The sequence below is a fragment of the Macrobrachium nipponense genome, chromosome 9 (genome assembly GCF_015104395.2).
Source record: "Macrobrachium nipponense isolate FS-2020 chromosome 9, ASM1510439v2, whole genome shotgun sequence".
Lineage (NCBI taxonomy): Eukaryota > Metazoa > Arthropoda > Malacostraca > Decapoda > Palaemonidae > Macrobrachium > Macrobrachium nipponense.
This window is the reverse complement of record NC_061110.1, coordinates 27,472,374-27,486,228: the sequence shown is the minus strand read 5'-3', so window position 1 is coordinate 27,486,228 and position 13,855 is coordinate 27,472,374. Positions and strand designations below refer to the sequence as shown.

General features: G+C 35.5%; 1 protein-coding gene across 1 annotated transcript in view; it reads left to right on the top strand.

Annotated features, from left to right (window-relative positions):
- LOC135218411 (Kv channel-interacting protein 4-like) overlaps positions 1 to 13,855 on the top strand; it is a gene marked incomplete in the record, with an annotated part of 956,178 nt that overhangs the window by 146,712 nt on the left and 795,611 nt on the right. The window contains 1 exon segment of the mRNA XM_064254714.1: positions 5,305 to 6,154.

Sequence of the window (13,855 nt, the reverse complement as noted above, 5' to 3'; positions counted from 1 at the left end):
ATAAATATATACCGAAGAAGAAAAATAAACATCAGTCATGCATACCAAGAGACAGAAGGATCTTGTTCCAGAAAATCAGAAAGTGGAAAAAAGCTCTTGCAAAAGAAACGAATGCATGGAAAGTGATCGAACTAAAAAGTAAAATAGAAAATGCAGAACAAAAGATTATACAATCAAAAGAAAATGAAAAACGGGACTTGGAAGAAAAAACCCTAGTAAATATGGAAGAAAAAACCCTAGTAAATATCAAGCAAAACCCCAAACTATTATACTCATATGCAAAAAAGATGAATAAAAGAAAAATAGAACTAGGCCCTCTAAGAATTGAAGGGAGATTAACAAATGAAAAAAAGGAAATATGCAGAACGATATAAGAGAGAATTCACCCCTAGAATTGATAATGAAGATAATGATATAGAAGTAAGGGATGAAAATAGTGAATATTTAGCAGACATCGGTATTAATGAAGCTGATATTGTGCAGGCTGTTAATGAAATTAAAAATGGATCTGCAGCAGGGCCTGATGGTGTCCCTGCTATTTTGTTAAAGAAAGTAGTTCATTCTATCGCAAAGCCACTTGCAATATTATTAAGACAAAGTGTAGATACAGGCAAGATTTATGATGAGCACAAATTAGCATATATTACCACTACTTTCAAAAGTGGATCAAGACTAGAGGCAAGTAATTATAGGCCTGTGAGTCTAACATCACATATTATGAAAGTGTATGAAAGGGTAATGAAGAAAAATATTATGAAACATTTAATAACAAATAATTTGTTTAATATAGGACAACATGGTTTCGTACCCGGAAAAAGTACACAAACCCAACTGTCAGTCCACCGTGAGAACATATACAAAAATCTGAAAAGTGGAAATGAATCAGATGTGGTTTATCTAGACTTTGCAAAAGCTTTTGACAAGGTAGATCATAATATATTAGCGAAGAAAATTAGAAAACATAATATAGTGGATAAAGTAGGAAGATGGTTAAAAGAATTTTTACACAACAGAAAACAGATAGTTATTGCAAACGATGAGAAATCGGATGAAGCTAAGGTAATACCCGGTGTGCCACAAGGTACGGTGTTAGCTGCATTAAAGTTTGTTATTATGATTGCAGACATAGACAGTAATGTTTAGGACTCGGTAGTGAGTAGTTTCGCCGATAACACAAGAATAAGTAGAGAACTTACTTGTGATGAAAATAGGAATGCGCTACAAAGAGACCTTAACAAAGCATATGATTGGGCAGAGGTTAATAGGATGGTATTTAACTCTGATAAATTTGAATCAATAAACTATGGAGACAGAGAAGGAAAGCTATATGCATATATGGGACCTAATAATGAGACAATCAAATAAGGAAGCAGTTAAAGACCTTGGTGTGATGATGAATAGAACATGTTATGCAATGATCAAATAGCAATTCTATTGGCAAAATGTAAAGCAAAAATGGGAATGTTGTTACGGCACTTCAAAACAAGAAAAGCTGAACACATGATTATGCTTTATAAAACATATGTTTGTAGTCCACTTGAATATTGGATATTGCACAAATAGAGAGTGTAAAGGTCCTTTACAGCTAGAATAGAAGTTAAGGATCTTGACTACTGGGAAAGACTACAATCCTTAAAATTATATAGTCTAGAAAGGAGAAGAGAACGCTACATGATAATTCAGGCATGGAAACAGATAGAAGGAATAGCCGAAAACATCATGGAGCTAAAAATATCATAAAGAGCAAGCAGAGGTAGATTAATAGTGCCTAAAACTATACCAGGAAAACTAAGGAAAGCACACAGGACATTAATCCACTACGCACCTGCAACGATAATGCAGCGTCTATTCAATGCGTTGCCTGATCATCTGAGGAATATATCAGGAGTGAGCGTAGATGTGTTTAAGAATAAGCTCGACAAATATCTAAGCTGCATCCCAGACCATCCAAGATTGAAGATGCAAAATATACCGGAAGATGTACTAGCAACTCTCTGGTAGGCATTAGAGGTGCCTCACACTGAGGGACCTGGGGCAACCCGAACAAGATGTAAGGTCTGTAAGGTAAGGTCTCTCTCTCTCTCTCTTCTCTCTCTCTCTCTCTCTCTCTCTCTCTCTCTCCCCATTTACTCAGTGGTACGTCGCATACTACGTAGAGGAATTTAGTTTTTGTTCATTTTTCACACGTCCTTGAAAGTTTTTCCTAAAATGCCCAGCTATCACCAATTCCGTTGCATTGCACTTTGTATTCGAGAATAAATCCTATTCATAATTATGTCCGTATTTTTGCCTCGTTATTTATGATAATAAACTGCCTCTTGAATGTGCAATTAATCATTTAACTTTTTTTTTCTTCCGTAACTCTTCGACGAAGGCCATGCTTAAGTTTCTCCGTATGTTTGATGTTATTTTTTCTTTATTGTAGTGCTTGTTCGTAGAATTGCTTGATTTGTCATGCATAAATTTCTCATTTTCGCTCTTGGAATTCCGCGATATTTTGGTCCTAAAGGTAAATTGAAATCGTTTTCTTCTTTATTACATCATATTTTGTACGTGTGCGTAATTCACTAAGAAAATTTATCTTGTTTCATGTGAATTGATATTCGTTAACATTAAAGTGTGAAAGTAAGTTCCATTAACGTTGCCCTTCACTTAGAACGCTTAAAGTGCACCAAATAAATCGACTCCATTTTCTTTTAATCTTAATTTTCGTTGGAATTCTTTTCTTCCTAACAAGTTATTCCTTTAGAATTTTGGCTTGGAATCTTTATATATAATAAAGTATCTTTATTTATAAAGATACTTCATTATATATCGATATATATATTAGTAAAGTGTCGTTACTTATAAAGTACCTTTATATAATTTTCCGAAATTAGTTTCGGTAATATTTATATGTATCACGACTTATCACTTAAAATGTACTTTTTGGTTGTGTAGTACTTCGTTACTTTCTTCCCAACAGGAAACCAGCGTTCACATTATGATATAGCAATAATTAGTCTGTTAAATTTCACCTTCCATTCTCAGTCTACTTAATTTTCAATCCGTTGTTTAATTGTTGTTTTGGTTATTGAAAAGTTCATTGAGGATTGGGAATTACTGAAAATACACGAATAGTTCGTAAATATTAGTTGAAAAATGACGACAAAATTATTACAAATATTTTCAGAGTTTTTGAGTCTCTTCCTTTACAAAAATATTATTTGCTCTTATTAAAGTGCAATAGAATATTTTATCGATGATTATCACTTGGCACATATGATTATCTCGTTGAGTTGATTCCTTTCATTTGAAGAAATATTCACAAGTATAATTCTTTGTAAGTGAAAACCATTATTTACATTCAGTTACCATTTGCCATTTTGTCAAATGTTCGTATATCTCAGTCATCGTGAACATTAAAACGCTCTTCTAGACATCCTTTTAGTTCTTTTATCATTTCTTAGTTTTTCTCGTTTTCCTTTATTGAAACCTGATTGTGCTGTTGTATTTTTTTTTGAATTTTATGAAAATTCGATGAAGCCTCCCTTCCATAAATTCGCTTTGCGCATTTTTGCGCAAAAATGTGCAAATTCACCTGTTGCACCTGTCTCGATTGTTTTTTTAGACACGTGTTCCTATCCACTACTCATTCTGTGGGATGCCAGTTCCCCAAAGTTATTTTGCTGATCCCCAGATCTCTGTATATTATATGGACATCGGTATTTTCTTACAAAACTTTTTTTTTTATAGTTTCGCAGTGGACTGTTTTCAGTGATATAGCGTGCCCTATGTTCCCATGTATACATGTTCTAGTGTTTACAGGCATTCTGGGTAAGGGTATTCTCCTGGACAAGTACTATTTTGCTCTTCAAATATTAATTTTATGCTGGATACCGTGAAAGTTTTATGACTATGAAACTAAATCACATTTCATGCACAGGGTTATGGGTAGTTTAAAAATATTGGGAAGTTACTTGTGATTCTACCTATTAGTCTGATCTCTTTCCTATATATATACAATATAGCAAATAATGACAGATGTTTATCGTGAAACGAACAGCCCGTTAACACATTTTCCCTAGAATTTCTCCCGCCACTAAAGAGGCTATTGAATGTTTCACGGTGCAGCAATTTGCGAGGGTAATTTCCCCCTGGCTGACCCTAACTCGGTTACTCAGAGCAACAAGATATGTAATCCTCCCTACTTTGTGAGAAACCGCAGTGAATAGATTGGCTCTTGTAGTAGGAGAGATAAACTTAGATTTCCCGGACAGCCTCCTACTGGCAGCGCCATATTTGAAGGCCTTTTTTCTTAGAAGTTTTAGGGTCTCCTTAGCTTAAACAAATACTAAATATGGATGAAATAATTTACTTTCTTACACGATTAAAAAAAATGATTTATTACGTAAATCATGAATAGAGAGCCTGCTCAGACAATGAAATTTTTCTCTAGCGCAACTATTTCTTTGTATTTGGAAATAAGCACAACTATATAAATGGTCATGTATGTATGTAGCATGTATGTCTGTATGGTTCCTAACTTAAATTCCAACGAAAACAGGCTGAAAGTTGTGTTTTTCTATAGTGCTCATCATCATAACCTGTCGTTTACATTATATATAATATTACTCTCTCACTGGTATCGAAAAGTCATTGTAATCTAATTTTAGGTCTTTATATATGGTTTTAATTATAGTGTAAAGGAGCCGTAGCAGTAGTATGGAAAATGTTATTAACTTAATTATTTTTCTAGCCACATCATTGTTTAACTTTCAGGAGGATCAGGAGGCTATTTTTTCTAGCACATCATTGTTTAACTTTCAGGATTTTTTTTTATTGCCGTCAGGTTTTTAATGTTTAAATGCTGCATCAGCCTAATAGGCAAATTTGGTGTTCTGTTTTTTAAAGGATTGTCAAATCTAAAAAGTGAAAATACTAAAATTCATACCATTATGGATTAGATTACTCAAGAATTGCAGTTTACTGACTATACCCATGTGCATTCTCTCTCTCTCTCTCTCTCTCTCTCTCTCTCTCTCTCTGGCCTGCTAAAAAATCTTGGCTTGAGTATACACCCCCCCCCCTTTCATTCTTGTAATACGATAAACGAACTTCTAAATCGTGTTTGAGGCCCCAGTGAATATGATACATTGATTACGTGAGACGGCAAGATGCCAGGTTAATTTACAACAATAAATAACATTTAGCAAAACTAGATTGAAAGTAGCAAGGTTCAACGACATAATAAATGCTCTTGTTTCTTTCATATGATTTGTTTGATTCAACATATTGATAATGCCTTCATTTCTGTCATTTCAGATTCAGGTCGGAGGAGCAGTGCGTGTGTTCTGATAGGACCCTCAACCAGAGTTCAGTATTCCAATAAAGGCATAAAAATACCTTCTTGGTTAGAACATTAACGACAGCCTTGATCCCAAACATATCGACAATGAAAACAGATAGAACAAGCAAGCTCAGCTCTATATTATAGAGCAGAACTGAAAACTTCAGTCTCATAAAAGAACATACTCACTTTACTCTACTATTTGAAAATAGTTAAGTAAATGTTTGAGAAGAGTCCTTACGTCTAAAAAGTTTTAGGTCAATGGTTCCCCGTTTAAGGCAGTCTCTCTTTTCGATTCAGTTAAAACTTCTATGACACGATTGGTCCAAGAATAGGTCTTTAATGAAGAAAATGGTACTTTGGTCTTGATTATACCATAGTGAAGTGTCCCTTTGAGATCTTTATTCTGATGAGGTAGTGCTTCCCCGTGTTCTTCAAAAGAAATGCATCCTTGCATTCATAACTCATGACTTTAACGGCAAAGAGAAGAAAACAATCGGTGTAATCTTGCTCAGGCTGGTGCAACGGCGCGCCCGTCTTCTTCTTAGTTTTCTGCCTCGAGAAGGGAACAGTGGCGGGAGATACGAATGAGGAGACGTCCTGCATGAAGCGGGAAAGAGGAGGAGGAGGGGGAGATGGGAAGGAAGGTGGTGGTGGCGGTGGAGAAAAGAAGCCGGAGAGGAAAGTGGAGATATCTGAAGAAGTCGACTGTTCTCCACCTGTCCACCGCCACGCGCACATTCACCTCCCGAATTTGCCCTCAGATCTCGGTCGGGACAACGACCGCAGGTCGTCGCTTCGGCAGTTCATCTCCAGAGTTTTCAGGTAGGTGCCTTTCGGTTCCTCTTCTCGTAAGCCGGCCTGTCCCCACATCTCCTCGCTCCTCCTACAACACGCGGCATCACCCCTCCCCCCCCCCCACCGCGTGAATGATTTTTCTAAATAGTTTAACTGAAATCCGTTACCTACAAACGAATTTGAAAGAGATTGTATGTTTCCATATTTTTTCCGACGCACCATAGAAACCCGATTGGAATGTTCTATTCTAAAACAAAGAATGTCAACACGGGCAGGTAGCTAGATTTTGTTATATTTAGCGAAACTTGAAAATATCATTATTTAAGATTTTACTCAGCAGAAACTTCACGTTTTATTCAGCTTAGCAACTACCTTCTGCGTGATAGGAGGATTTCCGGAGGCCTGAATAAATGAGAGTTTTGAGAGTAGTAGGGTTTGTTTTGTCAGTCCCTGTCTTCGTGACAAATTTATATATTCATAACTAGCTGACCACCCCTGCGCTGGACGGGAAAACTCTGAGCGACAGTCTGTGTGTAGGGGGAAAGAAAAGGGAAAGGGGAGGGGGAGGGAAGAGGGAGGGAGAGGGTAGGGAGAAAGGGAGAGGGAAGGGAAAAGGGAAGGAGGGGGAGACGGTTTGTGATGACAGTCCGACTGACAGTTCTACTTTTTTTCATGGGAACGTTCATCCTTCGAACGCCGTGGGTGAACTGACAGGTATCGCTGTGCAGTCTGTCTCTTTTATCAAGGGGTTACTATGAAGACTGTCCCTTTTAACCAGAAATTACTGTGGTGGCTGTCGCTTTTATCCAGGTATTCATGTGGTGATTGTCCCTTTAATCCAGGTATTAATGTGGTGACTGTCCCTTTTATCCAGGTATTACTGTTCTGTCTGTCCCTTTATCCAGGTATTACAATGGTGACTGACACCTTTAACCAGGTATTACTCAACTGGCTGTCACCTTTACTCAGTTATTACCGTGCTGTCTGTCCCTTTTATCCAGGTATCACTGTAGTGATAGTCCCTTTTATCCAATTATTACTGCGCTATCTCTCTACCCTTTATCTAGGTAATAATACGCCGTCTGTCACCTTTAACCAGATCTTACCGTGCCACCTGCCCCTTTTATCCTGTTATTACTATGATGACTGGCCCTTTTTTATCCAGGTATTACTGAAAAGCATTTTCATTAATATATTTGTATGGTCTCTAGTACGTGAAATGAGGTATGATAAACCCGGAGAGTTTATGTACCTTAAGTTGCAAAGGTAGCGGGAAGGGGGAAGTGGAAGGGCGGGGGGTACTGGTTTGAAACTTACCCTGTTATGTAAGTTGGGTAAAATGATGGCCACGTGCCAAATTTTGTCGTTCACTTTTATATATAAAATTACTTGTGTAATTTCTTATATTATAATTGAAAATTAACTAAGACAGAATTTTTTTTTTCTTCATAAATCTGGCGAATTTTCTTCCAGCATAACGGCAGAATTCTTTTTACTTTTACAAGAAAGATGGTGAATGACTGTATCCGGGTTTAATATGGCTGTATTGTAATTTTTTTCTCATTCTCTAGCTCATGAACTGTCACTGTCTGAGAAAGAATCATATACGTAATGTAGGTTAAGCTCTGTAAATCATCCTCACATTCTTGATTTTCGTTGTGATTCTTTACGGATGCTTCAGCAAATAATTTAAACGTGTCAAAGACATTTGCTCATTAGCATAAATTTAGATAAAACGGAATGGCCGAGTCATTAGTTTTTTTTAGTAAACGAATAAAATGCTTGTGAATATGCAGTGGTTATGGTTAACGCGATGTCTTTGGCGATCTAATTGAAGGCTAGATTGAGATGGCGTGAAACTTTTGGGTTGTCTTTTTTACCCCAGAGAACCTCCAGGTACCTACCTCATGGTTACGCTAAAAGGAGGATACCACTGGGATGACTTATCGAGGCAAAACATTACACGGACACTGACAGTAGCGAGTCTTAATTGCTGTATTCAATTATTTGTGGTCAATTTTAACGCTGAGCCAACGTCTCACTTCTTATGGAGATAATAAGTACTACCTAGAATATTCACATTCTAACTAACTATTATCAGGTACTTTTGTGGCATCTTGGTTGTATCCTGAGGGGTTATCGATAGGGTAAAAAGACGTGCCGAAACCTACAGCTTAGGAGCTCGTGCTGACATAAGGCCAGCTTGAACTAAAACGGGAACAACAGACTTAGAGGGGTTTTGTTCCAAGGGCCATGGCACGCATTGGGGCTGGTGTACCAACAGAGGTAATGAATGAAAGCGTCTTTATCCCACAAAAGAAAAAAAACCACGAGAATTTGTATTTCTTCTATTAGAGTTTAGAAAGAAAACGAATAAGACTAGATAAGGCTGAAGGTGTCTAACATAAGCAACGTGATGTAGGCGTACTAGAAGCTGTATACTTTTCACTTGTCTTTAGAGACCTAATTTGTCTTTAAAGACTTAATTTGTCTTTAGAGACCTAATTTGTCTTTAGAGAACTAATAGGAAATGCATACGTCCTGTGTAAGTACAAACGGAATTCTGAGATTCACTTCGGTCCTTAATGATATGAAATGATATGAAAATGAAATCACTTTGGACGCACATAGTTTAATGCCATTACAGAGCAGTTTCCTGTTGTTGTCCCTTTGAGATTGAGATGTATTCTGTGGTAGCAATACTAAAAGGATTTAGATTACCTGGCCCTCTTTACTCTAGGTATTATATTGTGATTTAGCTTAGCTTTCCAGTTGCTCATTTTGTTTATGCTAATCTTTTTTTATTGGGGGTGGGGTGGGGTTGGGCTAATTTTGATACTGGAGTTTGCATTAAACCATGAAGTTTATCTCCTATCATTTCTTTATCAAGTTATAACGTAACCTTATGCGTTCCTTAAGTTTTACTGCCTAATAGTTGAATGATATCGTAGTAGAAGTGTACGCAGAGGTAAACAGATGCAGTAGCAAATTTAACGAATAGAGGGAATTTCTTTGAAGAGGTGAGGGTAAATTTGGTTGATATGCATTTCCACTATCATATGCAAATCTGCTCAGTTTGAAGTAGCCATCCCTATCATTTACTGTCGAAAGGATAATACGGAATGTTGCATTCATCTTCACGAGTGTGAGAATTTGGTTTACATGAAAATTCTCTTTGAGCCTTTGATTCTCGTAAGCCTTGGTATGTGACATACCTTTTAGCTAGCATAATTTTTGTGTTTAGCCAAAAGTCCAATTTAGTTTGAAAAATATCACGTATAAGACGAATTGAGTGGAAATTTTCATGTATTATTTAGGTGCTCTCAACAGCATGTATGCTTCTCATCATTTAACACTATTTATATATATATATATATATAATATATATATATATAGATATAATTGATTATACTTCTATATATATATATATATATATAATATATATATTATATACAATATATATATATATATATATATATTATGGCGTATGATATATATATATAGTTAATATATATATATATATGGCGTTGATTGATATATTCAAGGCACTATCTGATAGATCCCTACGGAATAATGTAGTTTTTCATTAGAAGCAGGATACATTTTGGGGTAAAAATGTCAGATTTTATTACGGAGCCGAAAATTCATCAAGTAAAGTATAAATACAAGTAAAACAAATTTTCTGTAATTCTTTTGATATCAGAATTACTATAGTTATCAGCCTATTCTGGTGCTACTGTATTGATGGAAAATTTAACAATATACCGACACACAGCATATATAATGGTATTTATTTAAAAAAAATAATTATGTTTTGACATATTGATTTTAAAAGTGAAGAGATGGATCATGAAAAAAACGCAGACCATGTAAAAGGCCAAGAATATAACGTGGCACAGGTTTCCCGTAAGCCTACCTTAATATCTTATCCCACCTAGGGGGAGAACAACCACTAATCATAATTACCTCTGAATTTGATTCAGTTTTACGCCCAAACATTGCTGACAATAATAATGATCACATTAACAGACCAATTATATTCCAGCTAGTGACCATTTCCAGGTACAAAATTCAGGGACAGTTTGCTAAAAATGAAGTGTTAACGGTCTTGTAGGATGCCTATGACTGACATCGATTGGTTTCTATTGTTAATGAGTAGCTCTTTGTAGTGGAGAGTAAAGATTCTGTAATATTGCTTAATAATGATAATGATTTCTTAATCATTATTAAGACATTCATTTGAAAAATCTAATGCGAAAGATGACGGGTTACAGTGAGGCCCGGGTTGTCAATGAAAGAAGTAAGTTATTGTTATACAGTTGCTTGGTTGAAAAAATTCGAAAGTCTCACATATTATTCTTTGCTGTATTCAATTTGGTATGAATCATAAGTCTTTAGGAAATACCGACCTGTTTTTTGTACTTCATCGGTGAATTTTTGAGAATGGACATGATAAGACTAGCCGCTATGAGGATTAAGTTGCTGTTGTTTGAAAGTAAGGAAATGAAATACTGCTAAAGCAGAATGCTTCCGTTTTAATAAGCTTTCCCGAAGGTAACATTGGTTGTGAAAACGGCATACAGAATTACGTGTTCATTCTTTGTGTATCAAGTAGGATTAACGAGGGTATTACCTGTGCTTTCTTTTCGCGTTCTTTCAGTGCATGACGTCCCACTGGGAAATGCAAGCTTATGGTTTTATTACCTCACATTCTCTCATTCTTACTGTTATGACTGGGGCTTTAGCAGACCAACTCTGCTTCGTTATAAACATACTAATTATTAACAGTCGTATTATCCTCTCAGTGAAGCATTATATTCACTCATTCACAGGCTATTGCAACTGCTGTTGAGGTGGGGGGGGGGGGGGGGGGGGGGGGGGGGGGGGTGGGGGGGGGGGGGAGATAAACCTACAGAAATGGGATCAGTGGGCCTTCTGTGAATCCAAATATAGTATATGGTACCATATATGGTAGCGCTGTGTGGGTGATAGGATACACTATTATACCGGCGTCTCCAGGTGAGGTCGCCGGCTTATGTTGCTAATACTGTTCTTATTTTCGGGTCCTAGAGATACCTGATATGACACAAAGTAGAAATAGGAAAACTTCGATGTTTTGGAGATTTATGTCTTTTCTTAATCTAGTAAGACTCTTGATTCTTTTCTTATCAAGTAAGAATCTAGATGATTCTCTTCATACATTCATTTGAGTATTGTTCCATCATTCATTGTCTACATAACACAATGTTTTTCACTTAGAAAGTTCAACATTATCACTATCAATCAACATTCAACGTTGGAATTTGCTTGCATGTGCCAAACTGTTAACCATTAAATTGTCTGTTGCTTTCATTTTTAAAAACACTGTCTATCCTCACTACTAGTAGAAAACCACAATGCTTGAGTTGGAATGGTCTTGTCACCACTGTTTTGCGTAGACCACAAATAGAGGCTTGTGCATATCTTTCCTCCGCTGCGTTATATGAGAGAATGTACATAATAATTTTCCTTCCTTTCCGTTTACGGGCTGTCCAAGAGCAAGAACCCTTGATGGCATAAGGACAGCGGGAATTAAAAGGAGTCTTTCATCAGCATTTTCCTATTTTTCTTCCCTCTGTCGATGAGTTTCCTGTTTTACCATATTCACCTTAGCGGCGATCTTTCCCTCTCCTCTCGGTTAGGCCTAGAAAGGTGTTTCTGGCAAAATTCTGCTTGTTTGCGTCTGTGAGCTTAAGGAAGACTGTAGTGTGGTTGTAAACAGTCCTCCACCGCAGCCTTATATCGCTCATTTTCTCCGATAGGGTTTATCTTTATTATTTCTCCTGCGTTTTATTTTACGTCTCTTTATTTTTCTTCGAAAGGGCTTACTAAGGTGCGATCATTTTTGAAATAGAATTTAGAATATAAATAGTAGAAGTTAAAGGCAATAGTAGTTTCAAAAGGAATAAAGCAACAACAAACAAGATGGCTTGGTCGGTGGCCGCATATAAAAATCATAATTAAAAGCACGAAAGCAATGAAAATACACAAAAATTGTCTTGATTCACTCCACTCACCTAGCATTAAAATGGCTAAATTACTTTAGAGTATCCCGTAAATCATAAACATTTGTTATCAGTAAAAGTGTGTTTGATAATAATTATTACCATTTAAAAAAGATGGTCTATGTAAATGCTTTATCCACAGACAAAAGACTAACAACTTTCTGAATAATTTAATAATACTCCGGGAGCCGTGGCATTGTTCCCCCTCTTCCTAAACCTCACAATAGTAAACAAAAGAGGCCTTTTCTTTGTTAAATAACTTCAGGTCATGTGAGAGAGAGAGAGAGAGAGAGAGAGAGAGAGAGAGAAGATACTTATCTGAATCGAGAGAGAGAGAGAGAGAGAGAGAGAGAGAGAGAGAGAGAGAGCGTTCCTTTGTTCTGTCACTAAAAGGTAGTTTGTAATTTTCATTGTGCAAACTTATTTTTATTACCGATATTCATTTCGAACACACTTTAAAACGAAAGAGTGGAAGTTAGTTTTAATTACTAGAAAAACTTAAAATTTTTCACGAAATCAAAATCAAATTCAATTTAACTACAAATGCTAGATTTAGTCCGTGTATTTCTGAGTTTATCCGAGTCATCCTATTTGCTCAGATATGTCCAGTCATTCTGCATATAGCTATATTATATATATATATATATATATATATATATATATATATATATATATATATATATATATATATGTATATATATATATATATATTATATATATATATTCTATCTATATATATATATATAATATAGTATATATTATAAAGTAAAAGGTAAAAGCCACAAAGGAAAGTGAAACGATGGAGTGCTGTGAGATCTTTCGACTCAACGTCCGAAAGATCTCGCAGCACTCCATCATTTCTCTTTCCTTCGTGGCTTTTACCTTTATTTATCTATTCATCACGTTCCAAATTTTCGTGATTTAGATATACACATATGTATGGAAGAATCTAGTGTAAACTTAAACTGTTTTGAAATTCTCTCTCTTTGTTGGTTAGTCATAGCTTAGGAAAAAGCACAGAATTTTTTAAATATTTATATTATAAATAAATATAAAATACTTGATGTATCATCATTAAATTAATGTCAAATACTTAACACACATACGCACATCATATAACACACAATATATATATATATATATATATATATATATATATATATATATATATATATATATATACATACATATGTATGTATACATATATTATATTATATTATATTATATTATATTATATTATATTATATTATATTTCTCCTGGATATTTTGGTTATCGAGTGTGATTTCATGTCTGAAGAGCTGCGCTGATGTTAAGATTAGTTCTGAAAATATTAGTAAAAGGAGGTGACTTTCTAATAAACAACCAAAGTATTTGAAAATTTCATATCCCTTTCAACGTGTCTACAAGTCTATCTCAACATTTCATATCCGTTTCATGTTATTCAGACGACATGCAGATTCACTTCAGTGCTTGGAAATGACACCCGAGAAGTGTTAGAATGTTGGAGGATATAAGAAAATTAATGTTATTTTTATCCTTTTTCTTCAAGTTGTTATTGTTACTGTATTTCAGTAAATTTTCCGTGCACTAATAACGTGGGCTTTCCTTTTCCCAGCGGTAAATAAGGAATTAATGGCTATTTTGATTATTGCATACAATTGAGATTAAACTAGTAAATTCGAA